The sequence below is a fragment of the Thamnophis elegans genome, chromosome 2, assembly GCF_009769535.1.
Source record: "Thamnophis elegans isolate rThaEle1 chromosome 2, rThaEle1.pri, whole genome shotgun sequence".
Classification (NCBI taxonomy): domain Eukaryota; kingdom Metazoa; phylum Chordata; class Lepidosauria; order Squamata; family Colubridae; genus Thamnophis; species Thamnophis elegans.
The window spans coordinates 86923042-86941973 of NC_045542.1; positions in this window are offsets into that span (position 1 = coordinate 86923042).

Below are 18932 nucleotides of genomic sequence, written 5' to 3' on the forward strand. Positions count from 1 at the left end.
AATAATTGGGTGTGACTAGTTTAATGAAAAGAAGGACTAGTGGTAACATGATAGCAGTGTTCCAACACCAGAAATTTTTAAGAAGACATTGGACAGCCATTTGTACAAATGGTATAGAGTTTCTTGTTTGTGCAGGGGCTTGGACTGGAAGACCTCCAAGATCTCCTCCAGTTGTGTTATCCTATCCTATACTGCTCCATAGTGCTTTACAGTACTCTCTAAGTAGTTTACAATTGCATATTGCCCCCAACAATCTGGGTTCTCATTTTATTGAACTTGGAAGGATAGACAGCTGAGTCAAATTCAAGCCCTGTCAGGATTGAACTCTAAGCTGTGGGCAGAGTTAGTATGCAATACTGCATACTAACCACTGTGTGGCCAGGCTACTTTTCTTTGTTTTTCTAGCAGAAATAAATAAATAAATAAATAAATAAATAAATAAATAATAAATAAATAAATAAATAAATAAATAAATAAATAAATAAATAAATAAATGAATAAATAAATAAATATCCTGCAATCTTGAAGGAAAAATCCCATCTTGGCTAATAAAATCCATCAACTGTTGCCATTGTCTTAATTCTCCTCTTGCCTGGATACCAAATCTTCTGTAATCTTTTATAGAATAGAAACTGGGAATAAAGTCTTTAAAAACTACTTTTTTCTCTTTGTATTTCACATTATTGTTTATTTCTTAATTCCATTTGAACACACACACACACATACACACATATGTTAGTTATGCACATGTGGTGACAGTGGCGACCGGGGAACTGGTCCGAGGGTGTGGCCAGCCTAGGTCGCTGCTGGTTCTGTGACCCAGGCCAGCATTCCACTACCAGTTCGGCAGAACTGGGCCGAACCGGTAGGAACCCACCACTGCCCTGGTCTAAGCAAACTACATCACTCCCTCTCAATATCACCTAGCAATACTTTCTGCAAAATGTGGAACAATAATCCTTAATCCAAATGATACAACTTTGCTTGATAAGTGAATTACTCTTAGCCACTTAATTGTACCATTCTCAACTCTGCAATTTCCTTAGGAAATATAATTGGATGGTAAAAGAGACCTGGGTTACTTAAAATAAAAGACATCAGGGAGCAGCAAATAATGGTTGTAGCCAAGAAGGCCATTTAGCTCACTTAGTGGATAAGTGAGCCTAGGTTCTTGTATAAGGCTCAGGGAATTCATCCTGTGGAAGAGTGAAACTAATTTCTGCATCTTCAGCATGTATTATAGATTTGTGTCGTGACAGTTGGAATGGGCAATTTAATAGAGTGTGTTTTCTTTCTTTAACTGTATTATGGAGAAAAAGCAATTTGGACAGATGAGAGAGTCAGCAAATACTTAAACTACCATTAAGGCTTCTTACAGCTTTGTTATTCAGGGTGTGGGTCTCATGATGACAGGAAGAAAGATAATTTAATTAACCATTTATTCAGAACATTCTGATAAAGGGGATTCCTGTCATTCAAAGAGGGAACTTTGAGACACATCTTACATTCCCTTTTACAGATAGGACATCCAAGAAAAGGGGATTGGACAGGACAAAAGTATCTTCCCCTTTGCATAGGAAATAAGTTTACATGTAGTCAAACATGTTACATATTTGCATCCCATAGAACCACTTGTTCATTAAAATGAAGTCTGATGACAGAAGGGACATAGATTTTAAGATGTTAATGCAGAAAAAAAATGTTGTTTGGAGTTCCTGAAAGGACAGACCAGACACCAATTATCTTTCTCTTATCAGAAGACATTGTCCAATATCCAGACATTTCCCTCCTATAACTTATCTTTTCAGTTTAGAAATGTTAGAAGATATCATTAAATCAATCAACCCATATAGCAATAAGATAAAAAGTTTCCCTACATTCAATGGGGAGATTCAGCCAGTTTGCACCACTTCGGGAGAACCGGTTGTTAACTTTCTGAGCAGTTTGGTGAACTGGTTGTTGGAAGAAATCATTAGGTCAGAGAACCGGTTGTTAAATTATTTGAACCCCACCACTGCTACAATCCAGTCTATAAGGTTGGATAAGCCTTTGTCACCATTTTAAAATGGAGAAAAATAAGTCAAATTAAAATACAAAGTAATGTTAGTTAACAAGTATAACAAAATTACAAAGTCCATGTTATGTAGCCCTCAGTATGAAAGTAAAATAGACTTCCAGTCTTCATTGACTAATGATTTACGTTACATCTGGCTATATAAGACACCAATATAATCACATACAAATTCATATGGCCACTATAATGCCATAATAATTGGCAGGAGCATAACTGGAAATGGTTTTGGCCAAAGGAAACACATGAGACACACACGGGAGAAGGAGGGAGGTAGAGAGAGTGTGTCATCTGAAGAATCTCAGTTGCAGTTCCTTTATGCTACAATTCACACTGACTTGCCTGAATACATAGTATGTAAAACGTACAAAAGCAGTAATGCAGAAAATAATTTATAGGCATGACCCCATGTCTACTCCAAAAGGGATGTTCACTACATCTTGTGCAATGAGCTAGACAATTAAATAAGTTTTATGATAGGACAAATAGTAATTATGCTGATTCCTCTCTTAAGCTGTATTTTTATTAGTGATCATAAAGATATTTAGGAATTGAATGAAATCCCTCATAACCTTGTACATTTAATGCAAAAATCTAGATGTAGATGAGCCATTGGTTTCAAGATACAGATATATAAAGGATCTCTAGGGTGGTGTAAAAAGCAGTCTGTTTACTCTGTCCCTGTTGCTGCTACAGCTTTTTACTATTTCTGCCTGTATAATGAACACAGGTATTAAATACTATGGCACCAGAATAAGACCACCAAGAAAGAAGAATAAGTAGATGCACTACTATAAGTAGAAGAACACCAGAAAGGATTAAAGGATGAAAAGTCTCTAGAGCCATGAAGGCAAACCTATGGCACACAGGCCCAAAGTGGCACATGGATCCACTTCAGGCATGCCTGGAACATGCGATGTTGCCTGTTCCTTTTCTGGGTTTCTGGCGCGCATGCGCACACAAAGAACAGCTGGCCTTTGTGCATGCAGCAGTGCTGGAAACCAAAAAAGCTGGTCTTCCATTTTCTCCTTTCTTCTTTTTCTCCTTTCTTTCTTGCATTTTTTAGTCTTTTATTTTATTCTATCCCTTTCTGTTATTATTAGTTTTTATTGTTGTATTTATAATCTTTAATAAAATCACTATATAAAAAGTGTTTCATTTCAACATAATTATTTGGGGTGAAGAGGGAAAAAAAAAACAGACTGTTCTCTGGCAGGCAACAGATTTGCTAGCGAAAGCAGTTGTCTCATTTTGTAACCAGTGTGTAGATCAGTGTTTCTCAACCGTGGCAACTTTAAATCTTGTGGACTTCAACTCCCAGAGCTGGCGATGGGATTCTGGGAGTTGAAGTCCACAGGACTTAAAGTCGTCAAGGTTGAGAAACACTGATGTAGATATACATGCTTGACTCTCTATAAGAGTCCATCTGGGTGTGCTTTGCAGAGTTTAAATGTGTTCATCTTTCTTGTGTGATTCATGTATTGCTTTGATGTTTCTTAAGTTCTTAACAGCAACTACCTTCTGTCACAGAAAAGATCATCTTCGGTGCATTCATAAATTGCCATTACTGTAAGATTGAAATTTCTTGGATGCAAAAGTCACTAACAAAATACTGGAATGTATAACATCAGACATGTCACTAGAAGGCAAAATCACAGAACTGTGTCTCATTTACTATGCCTGTGTCATGATGGGAAATTCACAAAACAATTATGTTTGGGAGAGTTAGCAGTAAAAGGAAACCAGGCTGTCAAAGGATATAGTGATTGGACATCAACAAAGTTGACACCAGCTTAGATCCAGATTAGATCCAGCCGGAGCAGAGCTTTTATCTCCAGCCAGTTCTTCTCAGCTGCCTTTTTTTTTTTTTGGCAGCCCCAGACAGGCTAGCCCCCCCCAGGACAAAACAAAGTTTTTTCAAGCTAGAATTGATACGGGCGGGTCCCACCCCTGTGAGATTTATGCTTTTATTACTATCTTAAATACCAGCACCATTTGTCTTAGAGACTTCTTTGTCTAAATGGACTTCAAAATGGCGATTTCTCTCCGTGGATGATTGATAGTGGATGTACTTAGCCGGTTTTACCTTCCTGCAGACCGCTCCTTAACAAAATAAACTCTTCTTCTTTGGGAATAGAGGGGAGCAAAGCGCTGCTTACTTGTTTATTTATTATGGCACCCAGGTCAAAGAAACGTCTTGCTACAAATGTGTCTAAAGAATTTAAAGAATTTTTACTGGAACCACAGCCTTTGTCTCCTATGCCCTCTACTGGAGAATTTCTGACACAGGAATATTTCTTTAAAATGTTTAATGCCTTTAAACAAGAAATTAAGGAATTTGTATTGGAACTATATGATGATTTAAAGTCTAAAGTTAATCAAATGAAGGCGAATACGTTTGCAGCCGTGTCTGCCCTGTCAGATTACTCTGCTGAAATAGAGAACAGATTGGAAAGTTTGGAGAAGGCTAATTTTAATTTGACTACCAATATTCAAATTTTACAACAAAAAATTAGAGACAATGAAGAACAGCTCATGATGATAAATTTTAATAGGAAGGCATTTGCAATAAGAGTCAGAGGATTCCGTGAAAAGGAGCAAGAGAATTTGAAACAGACCTTTGCTGAAGCCTTCAGCTATGCGGTGGGAAGCCCGGGACTTAACTTTGATTGGCAGATTCGGAAAATCTATCGCCAGAACTCATTGATAGCGGAACAGCGACAGCTCCCGTGGGACATAATTATACATTTCTCTACAAAAGAATCTAGAAATGCGATTGTGCAAAAGTTTTATAATAACAGTCTCCGAGTTGATGGCCAGAACTTGATTGTCTTCAAAGAAATACCTTTCCAGATGTTAAAGGCAAGAAGGGACTACACCTTTTTAACTAAGGAGCTTAGGAGTCAACAGATTCGATACAGATGGGAGGCCCCTGCCAGCATCACGGTTACATTTGAGAATCAAAGATTTCGTCTTAACTCTGTTTCGGAGGCTCAAGATTTCTATTGCAGGATTCTGAAGGCGGGACTTCCTGACTCGCTTGGAAGAGAGGAGAGACAAGCGGAAGGAGAAGGCAAACGGCAGGCCATGTGGTTGCAAGATGGAGGGGGTAGCCCTTCCTCCCTCGGAGAAGCAGAAAAACGGAGATCGAGAATTTAGACATTTTAAAATACTCGCCAAAGTTGAGGACTGAATGGGGGTTTGAGACCTCTCTCCGGTAGAAAAAGCGGACTAATTCTTATTAGAAGGGAAAGCTGGGTGAAACTACTTTGAGCTAGATTTTAAATTAACGTTAGCATAAATTTGATAGTGGTAAACATCAGACAAGCAAGGGATGAGGGTAAAATATATGTGGAATGATTTACGTTGTTTAAGGCTTATTAGAACAGAAAGCCGGTTGGGATTATCTTAAGATAAGTGTAAAAAGAATGCGGAATGATTTATGTTGTTTAAACTTTGTTAGAAGGGACTATTTTAAAACAGAAGGTTAACTGACTCTTGCTGAACGTATTGTTTGAATATGTGGAATGATTCATGCTATTTAACTTTTATTAGAAGGGAAAGTTGGTTGAAATTGCTTTGAGTTAGATTTTAAACAAATGCTAGTATAAATTTGATAGTGGTAAATATTAGACAAGTAAGGGATGAGGGTAAAATGCATGTGGAATGAACTACGTTATTTAAATCCTATCAGAAGAGAAAGTCGGTTGGAATTATCTTAAGATAGAAGTTGATTTCTGTGTAAAGTAATATTTGATCTACGCTGCTTAATTTTACTAAGAAGGGGAAGCTTGGCTAGATTATTTTGAATTACTGTTTGAAAAGGAGGTTAAGAAAGATCACTTACGCTGTTTAAATTTTACTAGAAGGGAAAGTTTGATTATTCTTCTGTAAAGTCATATTTGAATATGTGGCATGAACCACGTTGTTTAAATCTTATCGGAAGGGATCATGAGGTTTAGGAAGAGGAACGGGAGAGTCTACAAAAGGTTGGGGTAAATAGCAAAGAAGTAAGAGACGAGAATAAAATATAGATAGAATGATTTATACTATTTAAGCATAGATAAAGATGGGGGGCTGAGATCAACACAAAGAGTGCTTTCTTTTTCTTTTTTTCTTCTTTTTTCTTTTCTCTTTTTTTCTCTCTTCTTTTTTTTCTGTTTTTCTTTCTTTTGACATATTACTTTTATTTTTTAATCCATATGTATACAAGATATTTTAGACAGAAGGTAGTGCCAGGTGTGGGCCCTGGGAAGTCGGGAGGATTGGGGATGGGGATTTGTGTGGGGGGGTGGGGGGGTGTTAAAATAGTCTTAATAAGAATAAGAATGTATTTATATACGGTGGTTTTTTCTTTCTTTTATTTATTTTTTTTTTTTATTTTTTCCCTTGGTTCATTTTACTTTTATCAGATCAAACAACACTCGAATAAAGGCATACACCAAGGAGGGAGGTAGAGGGAAAGAAGAGGGAGGAGTGAGGAAGGAGTAAGGGGAATGTAAGGAGGGTGTCCGGGGAGTAAGGGGAGAAAGGTTTGTGGGGAAAGGGAAGTAGGAGGGGAGTGTTAGAGGGAGAAAGGAAAGTTGGAGGGGGTAGATGGGGTGTATGGAGGATGGAAGGGTTAGGTGGGGTTGTGAATGATGAGTTGTGTTTCCTTTTTATTTGTTCGTTTTATTCCCTTTTTCTTTTTTTCTTTTCTTATAGTAAATACCCTGTATATAAGTGATTGCAAATGGAATGTGAAAAATGAATAAAATATATTTTAAAGTAACAAAGTTGACACCAGCCAGAGCACAGAAAAACTTAAAGAACCAGTGCAAAATTGGATGGTGTGAAGAGACCTGGCCCATAGATCATCATCATGAAGACTTAAATATTATCCCCTTCCCAACTCTAATAATTTCAGGGATCTTGTTCCATTTTACATGTGTTACTGATCAGAAAAATTAATAGCATCTATAGTGGGATCATTCTTTTGATCCCTTGCTATACCTATTTCTGATTTGCAGTAGTTTTCCAGGTTCAAACAGAATTTTGTCCAAATTTACCCAGCGATACCAAGCATCATACTTTTGCATGTAAAACATGTTCATCTGCCATTGAGCTCCAACCTTTCCCAATTCTTTTTCCACCTCAGTGACAAAATACATCCGAGAACAAAAAAGGCCACAATGTTTTCTTGTTCACATTCAGGTAAAATAACTATAAATGCAAAAGAGCACAATCAGACATTCAGTTCAGTGGAGCTTGAAAAGGGCAACTTTCTGATGGATTGTGCTGCAATATCTTAGTCTATTAGGACATTTATTATGGAGTTGGTACATCATTATTTGCCTACACTTCAAAAGGGAAACAATATAAGAATCACAGGATCAGAGCTGTGTTGTTGAAAACCCAGTGCCAATAAAAAATGTAAAAAGCAAAAGATTGAAAGGTGGTTATATACTGTTCCAGCAATGGCTGATGTCATTAACATCTTTTCTGTTTCAAAAATAATCCAATTTAATATGTTGCTGAACAAGAAGTTTTGCAATATTTGAATAGTGTAACATTTATCCAAAGTTTCAAAGGTGCTTTTTCAAGAAACAACTGGACTTTCTCTCTTTTTTAAAAGATATTTTGCTTCTCACCCAAGAAGCTTCTTCAGCTCTAGCTGGAGGGTACAAAATGGATTGTTTCCATTCTCCACCATCCAGTCAGAGCTGAAGAAGCTTGTTGGATGAGAAGTGAAATGTTTTCAAAGAAAAACCAGAAAATCCAGTTGCCTCTTGAAAAAACACCTTTGGGACAACCATGATGTGGATGACTGATAATTTCCATGTATATATATATTCTCCAAAGCATTAAGTAACATAAGCAATGCCTACACCTCCTCAAAATGAATATCCAGTAATCTGGTTAAGCAGTTTGTAGCATCCCAAATTCACACTTATAAATTAGGAAGATGTTAATTAAAAAAGAGATTTTTTTAAAAAAATTATAATATGATGATGTGATGACTATACTACCACCCAGAGTCACCTCTGGTGAGATGAGTGGCTATAAGAAATCGATTTAAAAATAAAAATAAAAACCTTCATGATTTTTTTTACATGTACACATAGAAAGATGTGCTGATGCCATGGTTAGAATGCAGTACTGCAGGACAGTACTGCAGGATAACTCACTGCTAACTCCAGAAGTTGAATTCTCAGTGGCCCAAGGTTGACTCATCCTTCCATCCTTCTGAGGTCAGTAACATGAGGACCCAGATTGTTGGGGACAAGATACTCACCCTTTAAACAGCTTAGAGAGGGCTGTAAAGCACTGTGAAGCTGTATATGTTTAAGTGCTATTGCTACATTATGGTATCCTTTTTTAGGATAAGTAATTTTATATAAAGTTTATGCAAAAGGCAGTTAAAAAAAGAAAGAGGGAAGGAAGGAAGGAAGGAAGGAAGGAAGGAAGGAAGGAAGGAAGGAAGGAAGGAAGGAAAGAAGATAGGAGGCAAAAGTTCAGAAAACTCATCTGAAATATTATCATTCCATCCACAATATCTTTCCACAGTTTTCTGTCCTGGAAAAGCATTTTTACTTTTACTTAATCCATGTATCAAATCCTTGTCTTTTATACTTTCAGCTTCTCAGTTCCCTCCTTTTGATGATCTCAGCAGCTCCATCCAACCATATTTTTCTCAGCTTCCCAGCCTCTCCCGTCTAGTAATTCTTTCACACATTGGTTTTCCAATTTAATCTTCATTCTCTCTGTATGTCTAACCCACCAATGTCAGTATGTTCAGGTTACTCATTTTCTCTGCACTCATTCATTATTCTCTGAGTACACAGCACTTCTTATTATCCTTGTATCTTTTACTAATTCTTGGACTTTCATCATAACAAATACACCTTTTCTTCATTTTTTTTGCATACACGAGGAGATTTATGTTTAAACCAGCTGTTTAAAACAGACATTTTCTTAGCAGATACTCACCTAAGATCCACTATTTTCATTCATTCCTGTGATTCCAAGTGGTTTAGTTACTTTTTATTAGTGTCCCACCTATATATTCATGTTACATAATAAAATAATATTTTAGTAAGACAAAGGAAGAATAGACTTAATATATCTATGTCACATGCAACATATTCTTGTACAGTAACACTAGAGCCATAATACCTTCAGTTTTGACAGATTTTGACCAGAGTGCTACACATACAGCCCAATCTTAGTTTTACTATGAATGTGCTTACACTATTCTACATCACATTAGGAGCTAGGCTATCTAACTCAACATACCACTGTCTGCGTCCTTTCTGGTAAGAGATACCTACAGAGTGCTAAAAAGAACTTACCTTCATTTCTATAAACCCTAAACAATTTAGAGTGTGCATTAGATTTGTAGATTGTGCATTAGCATAGGTTCCTTTTCCATAGTTCTCTAAGCAACAACTATGCAGTCTCTAAAACTGTGCGGAAGGAACTTACTTTAACCAAGTCTCGATGGCATATTTTGTAGGTCTTGAAGTGACATGCTTAACATTCTTCCACTGCATCTTTGTAGGAATGGTAAACTTTGTATTCATTGTGAATTAAGGCAAATACCTATATGTGTCCGAGAATAATATTGCAGGATCCCATATGAGTCCGTTACCAGGATCAAAGGTTTATTCTCCCAAACTTTCAGGCTTGTGTTGGAGCCCCTCCTCAGAGAACGTCTTTCTCACCACAATGTCTATGGGATATTCTCAATCATCCAGGTCCTGGTTGTCCCAAAGAAACTTTTTCAAGAGGCAACTGGACTTTCTGGTTTTCCTTTGAAGGCATTTCACTTCTCATCCAAGAAGTTTCTTCAGCTCTGTGCTGAAGAAGCTTCTAGAATGAAAAGTGAAATGTCTTCAAAGCAAAACCAGAAAGTCCAATTGCCTCTTGAAAAAGCACCTTTGGGATTCTCACCACGATGTGTGCACTGGGCTGTTCTATGTATTGTATTTATATGGTGCCTGGTTGTATGTAGCTTTTAGTTGTTAATTATGGCTAGTTATGGCTGGTTATTAAGTTGTTGATTGTTGTTTCCTTGTGCCATTGCACCCTTTCTTAGAACGAGCCATGAGTTTCTCCAAGTTGAATAATTCAGAAAGAGCAAAAAGTTGGCATCTCTTACTTTATTATTGTCAGCATTCTTCTTAAGGAAGTATCATATACTTGATATAAGTTCTTATTTATCTGTGGCTGAAAGGAAGATTTTGAATGTCAGCTATTCTAAAGAAGTGTTGCACAGAAAGGATTGTACCCACCCACATGGATTCTGCACTCAGGGAAATTGGCTTTTTGCCCAAACAATTTCATGTTAAAGTGTCATCTCTCAAAGATGCACCTTGACTGCTCTGAGAACATTGACATATGCCCATGGCAATACTCTCTGATACATTAATAAATAGAAAACCCCGCCAATGGAAGGTGCTAGAAATGTATTCAGGCAGTGGTATTTCAGCAAATATTTGAGATATTCAACAGAGCTGCCTACTTTAAGACATTAGTGTAATGCAGCATTCACAGCATTTCTTTTGCTTATCCCTAGAAAGTCTTCCGCCTTTTGGGGGAACAGGAATTAAGATCAAGGTGATAAAAAGCAAACAATCTTTCTCTTGAACTTATATATAAGTAAAAAATCAAGTGCAGGATATACATGGAATTTCCACTGGCATTTAATCAACATGTTGGTTTTTCCAGAGGTGATAAAATTCAAATGTGATGATATTTTTGTACTATTTGTTTTTCTATCTTCCCTGGCAGAACTACAAACTCTAAAAGTGATTTTTAAATATGATCCTGTAACTTTGGGAGCCAAAATTATATCACTTTCAGATAATTTTGGGTATTTTGAAAGAGAATGAAGATCACAAACCCAAAAGGCTTAGAATGGAGATTCAAAGAAAAAAAAAGGCCTGTTGACTTTTATTGAACACTTATAGGCCGCCCTTTTCCCTGAGGGGACTCAGGGCGGCTTACAATAATGAGGGAGGGGAGTGCAAGACAAGACATAAAAGAAAATGTGAATAAAAAATAATTAACAATAAAAGCACAACATTCACTCAGCATTCGGGCGGGGAGAGAGTAAAGTCCTATCCCCAGGCCTGACGGGATATCCAGATCTTGAGGGCCGTGCGGAAGGCCTGGACGGTGGTGAGGGTGCGGATCTCCACAGGGAGATTGTTTCATAGCGTCGGAGCTGCAACTGAGAAGGCTCTCCTCCGCGTAGTCGCCAGTCGGCACTGACTGGCGGATGGAATTCGGAGGAGGCCTACCCTGTGCGATCTGATGGGACGCAGGGAGGTAATTGGCAGAAGGCGGTCTCTCAAATAGCCAGATCCACTACCATGGAGCGCTTTGTGGATGGTAAGTAGGACCTTGAAGTGCACCCGGAGATCAACAGGTAGCCAGCGCAGCTCACGGAGGATCGGTGTTATGTGGGCGAACCGTGGTGCGCCCACGATCACTCGCGCGGCCGCATTCTGGACTAGCTGAAGTCGCCGGATGCTCTTCAAGGGCAGCCCCATGTAGAGCACATTGCAGTATTCCAGCCTAGAGATCACAAGGGCTTGAGTGACTGTTGTGAGGGCCTCCCAGTTCAGGTAGGGCCACAACTGGTGCACCAGGCGAACCTGGGCAAATGCCCCCCTAGTCACAGCTGACAAGTGATGGTCGAAACTCAGCTGTGGGTCCAGGAGGACTCCCAAGTTGCGGACCCTGTCTGAGGGGTATAAATTTTGCCCCCCCCCAGCCTGATTGATGGAACATTAGCCAAATTGTTGGGAGGAAAACACAACAGCCACTCGGTCTTTTCCGGGTTGAGTACCAGTTTGTTAGCTCTCATCCAGTCTTTAACAGCCTCAAGGCCCCGGTTCATCACGTCCACCGCTTCATTGAGTTGGCACGGGGCGGACAGATACAACTGTGTATCGTCCGCGTATTGATGGTACTTTATCCCGTGCCTCCGAATGATCTCACCCAGCGGTTTCATGTATATGTTGAATAGTAGGGGGGATAAGACCGAACCCTGCGGCACCCCATAAGTTAGGGGCCTCGGGGACTTTCAGAAATAGGTAAATATGCTGGAGTAGGAAACCACAATTTTAAACTATATTTATAATAATCGTGGGAACATGTTTATAGGTGTGGCATGACTACAGTATATAATATTATGGACATTATGGCAAGAATAGAAAAAGATTTTATTGTGACACATATTGAATTAGTGTTACTAGTCTCTCTCTATGGTGAATGCTATACAGCAGAGTTGGATTCCTACCGGTTCAGCCTGGTTCGGCTGAGTAGGTAGTAACTCGGCTGGACACGCCCCCGAACCGGTTCTATTGGCAGCACCATAGGCACCACCATTTTGTTTTTTCCTTCTGCGCATGGGCAGAAGCAATTTTTCACTACTGCGCATGTGCGTGTGGACAAAGTGCGGGCGCACCCGAAGCGTATCCCTGAATGAACCGGCAGTAACAGAAGCCGGAACCAACCCCTGCTGTATAGGTAGTCCTTGACTTACATCACTTCATTTAGTGACCATTCAAAATTATAACAGCCCTGAAAAAAAAGTGAATTACGACCATTTTTCACACTTTTGACCATTGCAGTATCCCCATCTCAAAATCAGATGCTTGGCAACTGAGTCATATTTATGACAGTTACAGTGTCCCAGGGTCATTTGATCACTTTTTGCGACCTTCTTACAAGCAATGTCAATGGAGAAGATTGTTAAGTTTCACTTAACAACCATATTATTCACTTAACAACTGCAGTGATTCACTTAACAACTGTGGCACAACACACACACACACACTTTTTTGCCTAAATTGTGAGAATTATATGATGTAATAGGAATAATCTATATGGTTTCACAAAAGAAATTTCCTGAATAAATTAGATCTGTTTAGGAACCTTTAGATAGAACTCCTTTTACAGATAAATTGGGAAGTCAAACATCCCAGATAGCAAAAGTAATTCCTTTTGGTATCACCACCAAGAAAGCTGATTAAATTTCTGGGGACAAAGCTCAATTTGAAGGGACTTTATCTTCATCTTCTACTTACAAAACTGACTTACTTCACCAGAGTTCAATTTAATTCCCCAAACAATGGTTTCAAAAGGGGTTTCTAGCCATCAATTTTCTGAACAAGAAATGACAAGTAAAAAAATCAATCCCTTTTGATTTCTTTTATTATATATAATGGAGCATGGCTAAGTTCAAGGAATATCTGACCTTTTCTTGACATTTCATAGCTTATTGAAGTTTTTAATGTAGATTTTTGCTTGACAGCCACCTCACATTTAAACAGAAATACATTTCTGTATAAAAAAAGAAGGTATAAGTATCTAACATTGAACACGATTATCTACTTCTAAGCAAGTTCATGTAGGATATTCTGTTTGTATTAAGCAGGTGCCAGAGATAATAGGAGACATTTTAATCCTGGACTAAGTATCAGAATGATGATTTTGCGTAGAGAATTTTTTGGGACTGGATTTGGAACATAGCTTAAAGCAGGAGTCAGCAAACTGTGGCTCTGGAGCCACATGTGGCTCTTTCATCCTTCTTCTGCGGCTCCCTGTCATGGACCGGCTCCACAATTGATAGCGCTTTTGGTTAGGACATTAGAGGAAAAAGGATGCCGTGCTAGGAGGAGACTCTGTGGTGGGGGAACCGGACTTCCAGATGGCTTCAGAATTGAATGGGGGACTTCCGGTTAGGACTTTTGTGGTTCTTTAAGTTTTTAAGGTTGCCAACCCTTGGCTTAAAGCAATTTTCTACTGCAATATAGTAATTTGAGAAGTAGTAGAAAGACTGTATTTTCATTAGGTGTCTCCCTCCTTGTCCTCATCAGCATCAATAGACCAGCAGCAATGGGTTTTGCATCAATAAAAGAGGCTGCAGGAAAAATGCCTACAGGTATGGCCACATTCTATAAGGAGAATTCCCCATCATTGTCTGCACTGTCAATCACTGCAATGACAAATGCCTGCACAGAGGACCAGAGCAAAGATGGCAGGATACAATTAACATAGACATAAAAATAATCTAGTTAAACATGGTTGGTGGTTTGATCATCTGATATGCCGTTTGTTGATCTGAAAAGTGGAACCTGTACCTGTGAGAAAACGCTAGAAGTAAGAAGAAGAAGAAGATTAATTTCAAGTAATATTATCTTAGGATATATGGGGTTCTGTTGCATTGAGAATCTGCTGCCTCAGGCAACCATAAGATGCCAATCCTAAGCAACATTTGTTTTGTATACTGATTACTATTATATGGTTTTTGAAATAGAAACTTTCTTTAGAAATCTGCCAGCTATTTTAAACTCCATTTGCAAATCCTTAAACCTTTACATGATGCCTGCCACTCTCTCTCTTCTGGCTGATGTTAATAAACTGTAATTTATTCTTCCTGTAGCAAAGCATGATGCCCTTTCTTTGTTCTTTAATCAGGGCAATATATCTGGCACATGAAAGGATGTTCACCATTTGCACAAATGAAAAACACAGCTACAGTCTTTGGAGTGTAAGTGACAGCCAGCTTTAATCATGGCACGATGCATTATTTTTACACACCATGTTATTCTAGGGTTTCTTTCTTTACTTTTATTGCAATGCTTCTTACACTACAATCTTTCTGCAGAGTTATTTTTTAGAATTGTTATTTCTATTTGTATGTTAAAACTACTTTTATTACATGTTAAAAACTCCAGACTACAATGTAATTAAATTTAATTTTATTAAAATTTTAAACCAGCATGTTTAATGGGCTGGTCTACATCCTTGGCTACTTCTTCCTATAACTGCTTCATAAGAGCCGAGGTGGCGCAGTGGTTAAATGCAGCACTGCAGGCTACTTCAGCTGACTGCAGTTCTGCAGTTTGGCTGTTCAAATCTCACCGGCTCAGGGTTGACTCAGCCTTCCATCCTTCCGAGATGGGTAAAATGAGGACCTGGATTGTTGTTGGGGGCAATATGCTGACTCTGTAAACCGCTTAGAGAGAGCTGAAAGCCCTATGAAGCGGTATATAAGTCTAACTGCTATTGCTATTGCTATTGCTATAATTCGTATGCCTGATTTAAGCTTTCTTTTCTATACAATGGAAAAGGCAGGGCCACTTGCCTTCACACTACTGAATATCTAAGGCTGTGATGATGAACCTATGGCACGCGTGCCACTGCCACAGGTGACACGCAGAGCCATATTGGTGGGCATGCAAGCTCAGTTCCAGCTGTCATGCACGCAGCAGACAGCTGATTTTCGGGCCTTCTGGGCCCACCAGAAGCCAGGAAACAGGCTGTTTTTGGCTCTGGTGGGCCTCAGTGGGGGAGGAGGATTTTGCCCTCCCAAGACTCCTAGAAAGGGGAGCCTGGGGAGAGTGAAAAACAGATCCACCATGCCATCATGTGCCAAAAGCGGGGGAAGCACGGGACGGGAAGCGCACGCATGCATGGGGGGGCAGGCACATAGAATGATGGGTGTGGACACATGTATGCATGACCCCCCCCCTGCGCTCCCCTCACTTTTGGCACATGATGGCAAAAAAGTTAGCCATCACTGATCTAGGGAAACTTCATCAGTGCAGAACCTTGGTGATGTGGAATCCTGCATGATCAGGCATGTATTTCATCCCTAATGCCAATGGTAAGCGATCTGCATATCTCAGCCCTTCTGTTTCTTTTTCTCCAGCCCTGCGAGCTTGACCATTGACATTTTACAGCAAAATGGTAGAATTTTGGAAACATGATTTAGACCCATTTTTTCATGTTTTGAGAATTTTAAGAACGAGAAAGATAGGTTGCAGAAGATTCTCACTCTTTTCCCCAACGTTAATAGTCTTGCCATGCAAAATTGTCAAAAGAAACCCCAAAATTTCAACCCTTCTCCTTCAGGTGATGTCATGTTTTACCTGATAGCTCCTACAATCTTCTAGAAGATCTAAAGGCTGAGTTGCTGATTGCTAACACAAATGACCCCTATGAGTATATAAAAAAAACCCCCAAAGAGTTAAGATAGATTTATTCAATTTGGCTTTTTAAAATGCTTGCAGGAATATAATGCTGCTTTATTATTGATTCCATATTAGTTAATTTGTTGTACACAGTACCACTTAGTCTTAGAACAACAATTCATTAAAATATTGCTGGTCAAGACTGTATTAAAGTTTATTTAAAGGAACTACAATAGTAAAAACAAAATAAGATCAATATGTAATAAAACAAGTCAGATTTCCATCCCATCCCCTCTGTACACAGAAAGAAAGTTCTCCAAAGACAGCAGATATGGAACTGGGAGTCAGCTCCCAGATCTTTGGGAGATGACTTCCATTTCTGCAGCGTCTCCAAGACATTCCCATCCCCAGAGCAGACAGCTCTTTCAATCTTGAAGAGTACTCTTTGTGTCTGTCTGTCTGTCTGTCTGTCTGTCTGTCTGTCTGTCTGTCTGTGATGGGGCACTCAAATCTACCCTGAGCTGATGTTTCCTCCCATTTTAGATTTCCTTCTGCAGGCATTCAGTTTTCTCAAACTGTTGCCAGTTGGGAGGAATTTCAATCCCAAGTGGTAACAACTTGCATCTTTCCCAGAGGTTCCCCCATTGATTTTCTGGGAAACCAGCAGAGAAGACTGCAAATGGCAATCCTTTGCACACGGGACTCTTGGCAACCATTGGTAAGGGTGAACTGGTTGCCAAATACCTAGATTGTAAAGCACCACCCATTTCTTGGCCATCATAATTCTGGACATTTGTTAAATGAATGTTTGTAAATTGAGGACTACCATTATAACCATCTCATCTTTCTTTCATTCTTTTAAGTTTCACATTGGCAAGCAGGACAGATGGCCAGTACTTCAATTTTTTCCCCACAGTTGTCAATTTCCAATGGGTGTTTTCCCATCTGTTTGCTAAACAAAGTCAGGAAGCAATCTGATTCAGATTGTATTTTTATAAATCGGATTTTAAGAAGTACTTCTGAGATTTTTAAAAGTGTGAATTTTAGAATAGTTTTGCGTTTAGTTTTCAGTCGTCAATTCAGACAGGTTACATTCTGAGAGGAATTATTGCTCAGTGTTCTTGTCTTTGTTCTTAATGATTGTTCCGATTCTGGAAGAATTTATGCCTAAGGAGCAGGCCACGTTTGCCATCTTCTCACCCTCCACTCTCTTCAATATGTCCCCATTCAACAACATTGTGATGGATGGCACTTCTTTGGTTTGCTCCTTCCCCATTATCACTGTGGCTCTTCATTGCAGATATTTGCAATCACCTAACACCACACAAAGCTAAGCATCCTACTATATTGTTCTGTAGCCAAATGGATGTGAGAGAAGTACGCAAGCTGTGAGAAGGTGGGAAAGGAAGCCATGAGAAAGCAGGAAAGTATGTTTGGTTCATACTGGCAAAAGTTTCTGATTCAAAAGTTTCCAAGTGGAATACCAGAGGTACATATTTTCCTTTCCATTCCTCATGAAATGGAATTCCTTAATATTCCACAATGTATCATTCCACAAAAACTAGAAGTCTCATATTTAGTCTCCGGAGAAGAGGGGGGGAAAAAAAGGGGGGGGGGCATATCTTATCTGTTGCTATGACTTTTTTTGCAATTTAATATAGGGACTGAACTTTGAAATCGGGGAATATTTTTCTCTCTCTCTCTCGCTGATAGGTATGGATTATTTTCCTTGTTTCACAAAGGCATTAGAACTCAACGTGAATGCGTCCCAAGTGTTTCTGAATGTTATTGTTTGACAAAACTAAGAAATTTCATTCAAAATAACAAATATTCTGAGGTAATTTTATTTTTGTTGTTATTGTTTTAGATAAAAATATTACAATATTCAAGATAAAATTATTAAAGGTAAAAATACATTGTTTGATTTCCCTTCTAAACAATTATACATACAGCACACCATTTTTTTTTAATTTTTCATTTTTTTAAACAAATATAACTATTAATCTATTAGGCTATCTGTGTTCTCGTCTGGCACTTAAGAACAGGTCTCGGAGTCACCTTCTGGTTCTGCTGATTATTAAACATTATTAATAACTGATATATATGTATATAATTCTGCTGTATAGGTGCATTTTGTAAACAAACAGTACAGCTTTGTGGTATCACAACAGCAAGGTGTGCTTTGATCCACTAAAACCATATTTCTGCCAATTTTTAAAAAAATGCTTTTGACTTTTCAGTCCAATAACATGGTTTGATCCATCTGGAAGAGAGCAGTATGAAGGTGCCATACAACCGAGGTCTGTAAACAGTTAAGTCAGGACAACAGCAACAAAAATTCATTAGGTGTGGACAAATTGCAACAAGCATTTTGTTACAGAGTTTCACATTTTGTTAGGATGTCCTAAACGGTTCAAGATTAAAACTGTTCCTGATTCACAATTCCTATCACCAGCATGAATTGATTCTATGGCTTTCTATCTGACAGTGACAATTCAGACTTAAATTGCCTTTTTTGTGTGTGTAAATCATAAGTTTCCAGTTACTCATTCCATATCGTTGGGTCGACCCGAGACAGGTTCCATTTGAAATAGATCCCACAGACTTTACTATCGCTTTACCCCCATATCAGTGTTATTTACAGTCATAGCCATTTTTTCCCCTTTGATTCATGGAGCATTTTAAAACCATATTTGACACATCTTCTTGGATGAAGTACACATTTTCTTCTGACAGTGATTAAAATTTATATTAATGTGATTGATAAAATAAATTTCAGAAATGCTTCTTATGAAAATGGATGAGAATTCTTGAAAGCCAGTGTTTTCTGAAAATATTGATTTAGAATGATTCATAGTGCAACTATTGGGAGACAGTTTCCACAGCTATTA